General features: G+C 45.4%; 1 protein-coding gene across 8 annotated transcripts in view; it reads right to left on the reverse strand.

Moving 5' to 3' along the window:
- The window catches only part of TENM3 (teneurin transmembrane protein 3), a 1,065,662-nt gene that overhangs the window by 466,566 nt on the left and 586,864 nt on the right, over positions 1 to 12,232 (reverse strand). The window contains exon 1 of one of the 8 annotated variants that reach the window (XM_069977780.1): positions 10,938 to 11,021. The exons of 6 other annotated variants lie outside the window; for them this stretch is intronic. The gene's annotated coding sequence lies outside the window, so the exon portion shown is untranslated. Of the gene's footprint in view, positions 1 to 258; positions 318 to 10,937; positions 11,022 to 12,232 lie in introns of those variants that run through there. One more of the 8 variants, XM_069977783.1, reaches the window with a different exon arrangement.

A 12,232-nucleotide genomic window follows, 5' to 3' on the forward strand; every position in this document is an offset into this window, starting at 1 on the left:
CTCTACCATGTGTCCATAAGGAGCACCTGCAGTACAATAAAGCATAAAACAATAAGTAAACAGCCTTATGAAAAGAGGAATTTAGAGTTAAGAGCCAAGTGTTCATCTGTCAGGAAACATTTCCATATTGAATATATTTGCAGTTCCTCCTCAGAATAAGATAGTATACCTTTCAATAAAGAGTGTGCTGAGGGTATAGCGGAGCAGCGCAAACACATGAATCATTGGGGGGAATGAGAACATTTATCATAACTATACCTGACAAAAGATGTTTCTGTAATTTAGAACCTTCAGATGAAACAGCAAAAGGATCAGCGATAGCATCTCCACATCTGTATAATAGTTCACGTTCCCTGCCTAGAATCTATGCGCTTTACTTAAGCAGGCTCTCATGATGTCTCCTGGACTGGGGATAATGAATTACTGTACACAAGCTCAGGGAACTGTGCTCATATTCATCCCACTTGCTAATAATGATGACCTTGTCTTGATACTACAACAGGGAGACTCCCAAAAGGAGCAGCTATAAATATTTCATTGTCTACTGTGTGCAAGCCCATTGTTGTGACACCAAATGCCCCCCAGCTTGCTGCGGAGAATTTTCTCAGCTGTAGAAATTGCCATTTTGAGCGTGGTTTGAGGTTGATGGCTTCACACTAGAGTTTCAAAATCCAGGCTATCGTAATGCAAAATCAGAAAGGCTTTTTACAGCAATTGCTCCGATGCATTTCAGCCGGTGCTCATTAGACTGAACACAATTAAAGTCAGAGCTCCAGCTGGTTCTGGTCATCCTTTGTCATAGGTGGCGTACATTAACAATACATTGTACTGTGCAGCACGCAAGTCATTAGATTCTAACGTGCCCCATGTCAACATAAGGGTCTGCTCTGAAATGTATTCATGCCATCACATACAGTTCTCTACCTGATTACATAGCTACAATTATTTGTACACAATCATCTTCACAGTCTGATGCTAACAGAGGTGAGGAGGCCTATATAGACACTACGGGGAGATTTATCAAACATGGTGTAAAGTGAAACTGGCTCAGTTGCCCCTAGCAACCAATCAGATTCCACCTCTCATTCCTCACAGACTCTTTGGAAAATGAAAGGTGAAATCTGATTGGTTGCTAGGGGTAACTGAACCAGTTTCACTTTACACCATGTTTGATAAATCTTCCCCGTTACATATCCTATTATAGATTTTGCACAATATTCCTTCTCCTGTGCCAACTCATGAGTGATTGATATGTAACGGCCCCTGTCTTCTATCAAAGAGATTTTTCATCAGCTGTGACTCATATAATTCCGCTGTGTATCCCAAATGGTCCCAAACAACGTAAGGGTGTGGTCACATGTTCAGGATCTCATTTGCAATCATTGACTATCAACCCAGGAAAGGAGGAAAAGTCTCAGTGGGGCATTTGGGTTGTTGGTTCGCTGATTTCTTTTGTATGCTTGTAGACAATTCTTTCAAAAATTGTTCAGCAACAATTGTACTGTATATTTTAGGGGTATTTTATTACATATGAAGATGTTTATTATTAGAATTATTACATATAATAACAATGAAGAATTCCCCCTAGTTATTGTAATTACACCCCTCTAGTTTTTGTGTCTGAGACTATTCTGAAATGTCACATGTAGCGACAGCTTGCTTTATAAGATGCCACAATCAATTTGTAAAGGTTGATAAATGTGTTTAATGTTAGGCTGGCCATAAACAGGGAGATGTCAAAGCGGCTTCTCCATGTCAGTGAGATATCTACCCCGTTCACAGACCCCTGCTGGGTCAGAAGCGCTGCTGGCACAGTGGGGCCGCACATCAATGCAACATGTTGGATTATAGTAATACAGCACTTCTGATCTTCTGCACTCAGAGAACTGAAAACTCTCACGTTATATGCAGAGCTTAATGTGTTCAAATAGCTTTTGTGATATTGAAACACACATGGAAATATATCTACCCTTCATCAAATCCATTTGAAAGTTCAAAATTCCATTTGTTTCCTCGATATATGTCAGGAAAGATCTGCTATACAGGTTGCTGTTTGCAGACATTATTGGGATGGAGTGTCTCTGCTGTTGCTAAGACCAGATTGTAGTCTTTCTCTACAACAAGTGTTGCGGGCTCGCAGCACACTTACCGACATCACACCACTGACGTTAATGACACTGTAACAAAATATCAAGAAAAAGAAAACATCAGTGTTCACACACCATGCGAGTGACTAATTCATCGCCCTGGTTTCTCTAATAACCACCATGAAACGCGGCGTGACACACCTAACAATTACATCCAGCAACAACCTAACCACTTCAGACACCAGAAGAATCCCTGGCCTATACATCTCCCCTCAACACAGAAAGAAGACTGCTGCTTTTATTTGACTGCCTGCAAAAATGTGTTCAGTCACCAATGAGTTAATAACCCATCAAGATTTTTAACATAAGGAGAAAACCCAGTTTCTATGGTTCTCACAGATACATATGTCAAAATCACATTATCGGAGTCTGTGATCTTGAACCAGTCTTGATTTCCAGAATCAAAGACCTATATGGAAAGACAAAAGCCCTTTGGTGCGGCTCAGAGGTTTCTTTTATAGCAAAATGCATAAAATGGCAGAAATCTCTAGGCAGTGCCAAAAGAGCCTTTATTGTTGTAGAAATGTGTAATGTTCCATGATGACAGAGTCCACCAGGGTAATTCTCCACACATGTATCTATAACATAACAGAAGATCCTTTTCACTGGATTTCCCCTGTAAGCTTATTATTAGAAAGGGCTTTGGGACTCATTTACTGCATCAACAACTTGTTAGCCAGCTCGACCACAGGTGCAGCAGGAAAGCACAGAGGTGTTGGGACGCACAGTCATCAGTAAGAAGGAAGAGAAGAGAATAAAGAGTTCAATTGTTACTATGGCAGCTTTTGCACCACTGCAACAGGTAAAAATGTAGAATCCCCAACAGCCAACATGTTTGAGGCTGAACTAACCTTTAGTCAATGCTGCAATGATAAAAGCTTCTTCAGCCCGAAACGTATTGGCCTCATTGTTATTTAATTATTCTGTAGTCGCTGGAGTACCCCCTCCCCCCCACACACACTTCATCACTCCTTTTCCCAATTAACATTATGTATGGTACCAGTCTCCAACTGGCATGGCAAGCAGGGAAGATGCATGTTTCTAATATTCTTTTTGAAGGCTGGACACCTCCCTGATGACTGCTATGAGCGTTAGGTATTTGCAAAATGTTTTTTTTTTTTTAATGGAAAAAATATTTTCTGGTACTATGTTCACACAAGAGGTAGAATTCCATGTGAAGCCCCCGCTGTGGACTCTCCATAAAAAAACGCCTGCCTTGTTGTGTCAATGCTTTGAGCAGAGGGCAGTGGAGAGCATGGCATCAAATTGACACACAGAGGCAGGCGGGAGTCTGAGCGGAGTCCGTGGTGGGGGCTCATTGCGGAATTCCACCACTTTTACTCAGTGTGAACATACCTTAACATGTGAGCTTAAAGGGATATTGTCACTTCCTTACTTTATAAGCCGTTCTCTGTACCATCCACATGATAGGGCTGGGTTCACACTACGTAAGTTTCCGGCTGTAGCGCGTTCCGTGAATAAGCGGCCGGAAACTTACGTAGTTTGCGTACTATGTAAAGTATACGATCTACGGCCGCACAGTTCACACTACGTACGAACTTATGCCCAGATCGTATGCGGCGCCGTAAAAAATGAACCAGACCATTATTTTGGGACGGAAATGCCGTAACTTACGCCCGTAGCGTTACATGCGGTCCCGTACGTAGTGGTGATTTCTTCATTTTGAAAGCTTTTTGTGCCGATCCAAAAGGTTCTGTGGGGTGTCCGGGGCTAGGCGAAGATTTCCAAGTAAAAGACCGCTGTCAGATCGCTACGAAGAGCGCTCAGGAAGCGTAAGTACACTACGGGCGTAAGTTTGCGTTCCGTACGTATCCGGCCGCAACTTGCGTAAAGTCCCGGCCGGAGTTTCATATGTATATGTCCGGCCGCGGAAAATATGCGGCCGGACATATACGTAGTGTGAACATAGCCTTAAAATGTATCTGTGTCTTTTTTCTGCTCTAAAATTGCTTCATTTCATTGGTGGACAGTGTCACCTAGGCGGGGCTTCATGGCAGTTGGACCCCCTTTCCTTTGGCCCAAGCGCTGTGAAGCCCCGCCCTGGTGACACTGTCCACCAATAAAATGAACAACTTTACAGCAGAAATAAGGCACATATAAGCTTTATACATGTATATAGGTATATATTAAATGTGCAGCATCTAAGCTTGTGGATGGTTCGGAGAACAGCTAATTAAGGGCATGATAATATCACTTTAAGCTCACCTGTTAGGGTTGTGCAATGCTCAGGTACTACCCTAGAAAATGCATGTATAGTACAGGTAGACTGCTGATCTTCTGAACCAGTTGATATCAGGGCCGGCCTTTGGGGTGTGCAACCTGTGCGCTTGCACAGGGCGCCTCACTCCCGGCCAGCTAGGGGGCGCTCCGGCAGAGAGCTGCACTGCACAGCTCCCAGCCTCGGGTCTCTGTGTCAGAAGCTGCAGTGAGTGTCCTCCACCACAGGGGGGCAGTGTGTGGCAGGCCGGGGGCGGCATCTTGCCTCTCTCATCCTCCTGTGAGGAGGCAGGAGGAGGGGATCAGCGCTCCATACACACAGCCTGGGCTCCTAACAACGGACCACTGTGCCCAGCACTGCACAGCTCAGCACCAGGTACACCATCCGCAGTGGGGGAGGAGCCTCAGGCCGGCAGGGGGCGCTACAGTCATGTTCTGGAGGGAGGAGATGGAGCTCACCCTGGTAGGGCTGCAGGCATGAGGAAGCTGAGATACAGGCTGCTGCAGGCCTGAGGAAGCTGAGATACAGGCTGCTGCAGGAATGCTGAGATACAGGCTGCTGCAGGCATGAGGAAGCTGAGATACAGGCTGCTGCAGGCATGAGGAGGCTGAGATACAGGCTGCTGCAGGCATGAGGAAGCTGAGATACAGGCTGCTGCAGGCATGAGGAAGCTGAGATACAGGCTGCTGCAGGCCTGAGGAAGCTGAGATACAGGCTGCTGCAGGCATGAGGAGGCTGAGATACAGGCTGCTGCAGGCATGAGGAAGCTGAGATACAGGCTGCTGCAGGCCTGAGGAAGCTGAGATACAGGCTGCTGCAGGCATGAGGAGGCTGAGATACAGGCTGCTGCAGGCATGAGGAAGCTGAGATACAGGCTGCTGCAGGCCTGAGGAAGCTGAGATACAGGCTGCTGCAGGCATGAGGAAGCTACCATACAGGCTGCTGCAGGCATGAGGAAGCTAAGATACAGGCTGCTGCAGGCCTGAGGAAGCTGAGATACAGGCTGTTGCAGGCCTGAGGAAGCTAAGATACAGGCTGCTGCAGGCATGAGGAGGCTGAGATACAGGCTGCTGCAGGAATGAGGAAGCTGAGATACAGGCTGCTGCAGGAATGAGGAGGCTGAGATACAGGCTGCTGCAGGCATGAGGAAGCTGAGATACAGGCTGCTGCAGGCATGAGGAAGCTGAGATACAGGCTGCTGCAGGAATGCTGAGATATGAGTAGGAAATATGAAATCCATCTAGTAATTACTATACTATGTTTTCTCTTGGGTCTGCTGACCACTACTGCCGGTCACCCAGCTTTCCAAGTGTTCTGTATGGCCATTCTGTTGTTCCTTTCTTACTAAACAACCAGGCAGAGTGTATATAGGAGGATATTGGCTGATCATTACCTGTCACCCAGCTTTCCCAGCCTCCTGAATCTGATGCAGCAGTGCTCCCCTTACCCCCTGAGGAGGATACTGGGGACAGTGTTATGTATGATGTGTGTGTAGACATCACTTTGAGGGCAGCCATGATGTGTGTGATGTGAGCTTCCTCTCATAGAGGAGCAGAGCTGTGCCTGGCTGGATGGAGGGGAGAGGCCCAGCAACAGGGGTATGGGGAGGCCTGTGGCCTTATATACAAGCCTGGCCTCTACACACATCATGTATATACTGTAAGTATGTGTATATACTGTGTGTATATACTTATTAGAGATGAGCGAATTGCTGGCGCAGCGCTCTGTTCATCAAGCCAATTGCCTTTCAGCGCTGCTCCACTCCCCGTTGCTTCACCCTGGGTGCCAGGGAAAAGCTGGATCCAATCCTGAAAAACTAAGAGAATTTTCCCAGGATTGGATCCAGCTTTTCCTGGGAGGGGTGGCCGGGAGCAGAGCAGCGCTGACAGGCAAACTGCTTGATGAGCAGAGTGCTGAGCAAGCGAAGCACTTAGCTTTGTTGAGATGAGCGTCTCTCTCTCTCTATCTATCTATCTATCTATCTATATATATATATATATATATTTATATATATATATACACACACACACACACACACACACACACTGGGATAGATGAGCTGATATATTAAATGAAACCGCTGTACCAGCTGCACTGCACTGCTCCTACAGAGGTAGTCACCCAGCTTTCCTAGTCTGCACTGCTCCTACAGAGGTAGTCACCCAGCTTTCCTAGTCTGCACTGCTCCTACAGAGGTAGTCACCCAGCTTTCCTAGTCTGCACTGCTCCTACAGAGGTAGTCACCCAGCTTTCCTAGTCTGCACTGCTCCTACAGAGGTAGTCACCCAGCTTTCCTAGTCTGCACTGCTCCTACAGAGGTAGTCACCCAGCTTTCCTAGTCTGCACTGCTCCTACAGGGGTTGTCACTCAGCTTTCCTAGTCTGCACTGCTCTTACAGGGGTTGTCACGCAGCTTTCCTAGTCTGCACTGCTCTTACAGGGGTTGTCACGCAGCTTTCCTAGTCTGCACTGCTCTTACAGAGGTAGTCACCCAGCTTTCCTAGTCTACACTGCTCCTACAGGGGTTGTCACTCAGCTTTCCTAGTCTGCACTGCTCCTACAGAGGTAGTCACGCAGCTTTCCTAGTTTGCACTGCTCCTACAGAGGTAGTCACTCAGCTTTCCTAGTCTGCACTGCTCCTACAGAGGTAGTCACCCAGCTTTCCTAGTCTGCACTGCTCTTACAGGGGTTGTCACGCAGCTTTCCTAGTCTGCACTGCTCTTACAGGGGTTGTCACGCAGCTTTCCTAGTCTGCACTGCTCTTACAGAGGTAGTCACTCAGCTTTCCTAGTCTGCACTGCTCCTACAGAGGTAGTCACGCAGCTTTCCTAGTTTGCACTGCTCCTACAGAGGTAGTCACTCAGCTTTCCTAGTCTGCACTGCTCCTACAGAGGTAGTCACCCAGCTTTCCTAGTCTGCACTGCTCCTACAGAGGTAGTCACCCAGCTTTCCTAGTCTGCACTGCTCCTACAGGGGTTGTCACTCAGCTTTCCTAGTCTGCACTGCTCTTACAGGGGTTGTCACGCAGCTTTCCTAGTTTGCACTGCTCTTACAGGGGTTGTCACGCAGCTTTCCTAGTCTTCACTGCTCTTACAGAGGTAGTGACTCAGCTTTCCTAGTCTGCACTGCTCCTACAGAGGTACTCACGCAGCTTTCCTAGTTTGCACTGCTCCTACAGAGGTAGTCACTCAGCTTTCCTAGTCTGCACTGCTCCTACAGAGGTAGTCACCCAGCTTTCCTAGTCTGCACTGCTCCTACAGAGGTAGTCACTCAGCTTTCCTAGTCTGCACTGCTCCTACAGAGGTAGTCACGCAGCTTTCCTAGTCTAAACTGCTCCTCCAGAGGTAGTCACTCAGCTTTCCTAGTCTGCACTGCTCCTACAGAGGTAGTCACGCAGCTTTCCTAGTTTGCACTGCTTCTACAGAGGTAGTCACTCAGCTTTCCTAGTTTGCACTGCTCCTACAGAGGTAGTCACTCAGCTTTCCTAGTCTGCACTGCTCCTACAGAGGTAGTCACCCAGCTTTCCTAGTCTGCACTGCTCCTACAGAGGTAGTCACTCAGCTTTCCTAGTCTGCACTGCTCCTACAGAGGTAGTCACGCAGCTTTCCTAGTCTAAACTGCTCCTCCAGAGGTAGTCACTAAGCTTTCCTAGTCTGCACTGCTCCTACAGAGGTAGTCACGCAGCTTTCCTAGTTTGCACTGCTTCTACAGAGGTAGTCACTCAGCTTTCCTAGTCTGCACTGCTCCTACAGAGGTAGTCACGCAGCTTTCCTAGTTTGCACTGCTTCTACAGAGGTAGTCACTCAGCTTTCCTAGTCTGTACTGCTCCTACAGAGGTAGTCACTCAGCTTTCCTAGTCTGTACTGCTCCTACAGAGGTAGTCACGCAGCTTTCCTAGTCTACACTGCTCCTCCAGAGGTAGTCACTCAGCTTTCCTAGTCTGCACTGCTCCTGCAGGGGTTGTCACCCAGCTTTCCTAGTCTGCACTGCTCCTACAGAGGTAGTCACCCAGCTTTCCCAGTCTGCACTGCTCCTACAGGGGTTGTTACCCAGCTTTCCTAGTCTGCACTGCTCCTACAGAGGTAGTCACTCAGCTTTCCTAGTCTGCACTGCTCCTACAGAGGTAGTCACCCAGCTTTCCTAGTCTGAACTGCTCCTACAGAGGTAGTCACCCAGCTTTCCTAGTCTGCACTGCTCCTACAGAGGTAGTCACTCAGCTTTCCTAGTCTGCACTGTTCCTACAGAGGTAGTCACCCAGCTTTCCTAGTCTGCACTGCTTCTACAGAGGTAGTCACCCAGCTTTCCTAGTCTGCACTGCTTCTACAGAGGTAGTCACCCAGCTTTCCTAGTCTGCACTGCTTCTACAGAGGTAGTCACTCAGCTTTCTTAGTCTGCACTGCTCCTACAGCTGTAGTGTGTACATGGGTGTATACATGTAAATACTCGTCTTGTAGTGTGTACAATACAGGATGTGTACATATACGTATACAGCTATGTACACACTACAGGACTTGTATGTAGAGGTTCACAGCTATGTACTGCATAACTGTATCACGTCCTGTAGTGGCTGTATACCTGTATATACATGTCCTGTAGTGGCTGTATACCTGTATATACATGTCCTGTAGTGGATGTATACCTGTATATACACTCCTGTAGTGTGAGCATAGCTGTATACCTGTGTATATATTCATCCAGGTTTCTGCTGAGACCCCCTAATAATAACAAATAATAATAATGGCTATAGACTAAATAGCACGGCCTTGTGTTGATGCTCAGTGAGTTCCTTTTTGGCATGGCTAAGTGGATGTGGCTTGCAAAAAAAGGTGTGGCTTGTTAAAAGGGGCGTGTCATAATTATCGTTACCGTTATGTTAGTTGTTTGGGGGGGCTGGGGGTGGTAGATGTGTGAATGGCGGGGGGGGAGGAGGCTGAAGGAGCTTTATGGTACATTAAGGGGGGGGGGGGGGGGGGGGCGCCGAAAAAAGGTTTTGCACAGGGCGCAATTTACCCTAAGGCCGGCCCTGGTTGATATAATGTATTACTATCAATTGAAATGATTCTGTCACCCCTGTTTCCTGTTTGCTTTTATCATTGTAGGGCAGTGTCAATATGATGAAGCTTTTTGCCTCAGTCCAGAGCTGTTATTCATGCTCCCCCTATTAGTGACACTGTCCAATAATGATAACAGCACACGGGAAAACTGGGGTAACAGGACCACTTTAAATAGTAACCAGTAGTCAGGAAAATGGGTTTTAAATACTGCCTACGAATTTTGGCTCTGGACCAGTGTTTTTATCAGGCCAATAGTGGATAGGAACACCACCTGTTCACAAGTATTGAAGACACTGACCCAGTGTTAAAATGCATAAACATGTGATGCTCATATGGATTTTCTTGTGTTATCAACATTTCCTGGATGTCAGCAGGACTGTTTGATATAAATTTTCCTGATTATTGGACACCACTTTGTGCTGTAGTTAAAGGGGTTGTGCCGTGAAGCAAAGTTGGTTAAATCAGGTGTGTATATGTAAAGGTGAACAAATGTGCTTTTGTTTTTTTTTTAGTAAAGTAACTTACACTAGGTTTATGCTGCCTTAAATGAGGGTATCAAAAAACTAGTGACAGAAATGCTGAACAGATGGGTGTATTACTTATATCATTCTGTTCAGCCATTCTCCTAATATGCAGGAGAATAGGATTCTCACCACACCCCTCCCTCCCGCCCTCCAGCTGCTGATTGATAGTTTACTGCCTATACACAGCATGGATAGATAACTGCCAATCAGCAGCTGGTGGGCGGAGTTTTCTGTTGCTCATGAATATCCAGGGCTACTGGGCTCATGCATATAATGGAAAGGACTACTTACTGTCCATTTTATTCAGAAGGATATCCCTAAATTAGCTGCACAAAACAATGGAAGAGATACATCATTCTGTTCGGCTTCTCTGTCACTAGTTTATGCTACCCTTAGAAAGGACACCATGAACCTGCTGACAGAGTCTTTTAAATTTTCTTCCTCTCTAAACTTTGACCCTGCTGTTGCCATGCAACAGCGCACACACTTTCCCACAATCCCCTTTGTTTACATGTTAAGTAGAAGCCAACTGCCAGTACTTCCTGGTGATTGCAGTTGAACTGAGCATGCCTGCCCCACCTTAGTAGGTTCTAACCAGGGGCAATAGGTTATCAAAACAACACAGACATCTGGGAGATTAGTGAGTCTATATCTCCCAAACAGGACAGTATCAGAAACAGGACAGTATCAGAAATGTTAAATTCCACATAATGCCTTAGTATAGACCTTTAGGTATCAGCCACCATTCGTAACACCTCCCTATCAGGAATACCAAGCTTTTCTATCAAACAGACAGACCCTTTGTTAACATTAGAAGACTTTCAGCTTGGGATACTATAGGTGGGGCAGGGCTACAACTCCCTATTGGATAAACATGCTATAAAACCATTTCTTGTAAACCTGGATTACTTTATCAATCAACCACTTAGAAAAACTAAAAAGACAGTATAAGACAAACTTTGCCTTTTCTTCACCTTTACATGAGTGATAGCTGGGCCCGGAGCTAAAGATCTTATCGTTTTTAGATAGACTGGTTATACGTGTTACGTTGTCTGACAATCACATTGATAAACCTCTGGTTGCTAGGCAGTCTGTCCATAGCAACCATAGTGTCAGATCTGAGTCAGCTGTTCCACTACTTGACTGGCGCATTTTGACTGCAGAAAAGAAAGAAAATCATCTTGGCAGCAGCAGAAGTCATGCCACCCTCCACCTCAGCCTGAAAATACATTTAGCTAGAGAAGTAATATGTTCTGGTCCTATTTTCCACTTGACAATTCTACAGAATAATGGCCTAATTATTGTAATTATTCCATCATTCTAGTCATTACCAACCATATTTGGGAACCTACTGCAACAAAGATTATCTGTCCAAACTACCTTCAGACGCCTTCCAAATAAACCCCAATCCTCTTACAATAATAATTCTTGTGATTTTAACCTCGCTTAATGTCTTCAAGACGAATCAATATTCAGCAAAGCAAATAATGAAGCTATACCCAGGTGTATGTTGTTAATGACCATTATTCTTAATCATGTTTCTAATAATTTGGCAGTAACGGACAGATACAATAATATACATCTCAATCTGAGGATTTAATAAAGAGTGTCTGCCATGGAGAGAGATTCGAGCACCATGAAGTCACTTTATCGTACCATGCTTATGATAATGGACTCTAATGTTCATTTATTTTTATGCAAAATAAAAAGGATTAATGTCTTGAGGCTGATGTCTGGATTCTCTTGACTTCCAAAAGTTCACTTTACTGTTCTGTCCCTATACTAAGCACCGTCTGTATCTACCAGTGGCCAAAGACACTTTATATCTTACTATTAAACATTGCCATAGGTTTATGCACATGTCCATAACTGTGAACTGCAAAATTTATCAAGCTATAAAGAATGAATAATAACATAATTATTAGTATAGGGTATTGTTATAGTAGCCAGATTAGGACATACATGTGGTGGTTTTAGTAAATACAATCCTATTTTCTGCATAGTTTAAAGAGGCACTGTCCCCAAAGATTTTTATTTTTTTAAGAAACAACAAGGGTTGTCATTGTAAGCAGTTTTGCAACATATTTGCGTTCTTTTTTTAAATGAGTGCTATACATCTTGTGAAACTGTGATCCATGCTCCTTTCTTTACAATACTTGGTCTTTACACTGTTGAAAGAAAGAGACCAAACACAGGAAAATCCAGTCCTTTGCACGCTCACACAAAGACACCTGTTCAAGGCTGGACTGGCCATCTGGCACTTCTGGCA

The sequence above is a fragment of the Dendropsophus ebraccatus genome, chromosome 7, assembly GCF_027789765.1.
Source record: "Dendropsophus ebraccatus isolate aDenEbr1 chromosome 7, aDenEbr1.pat, whole genome shotgun sequence".
In the NCBI taxonomy this organism is placed as follows: domain Eukaryota; kingdom Metazoa; phylum Chordata; class Amphibia; order Anura; family Hylidae; genus Dendropsophus; species Dendropsophus ebraccatus.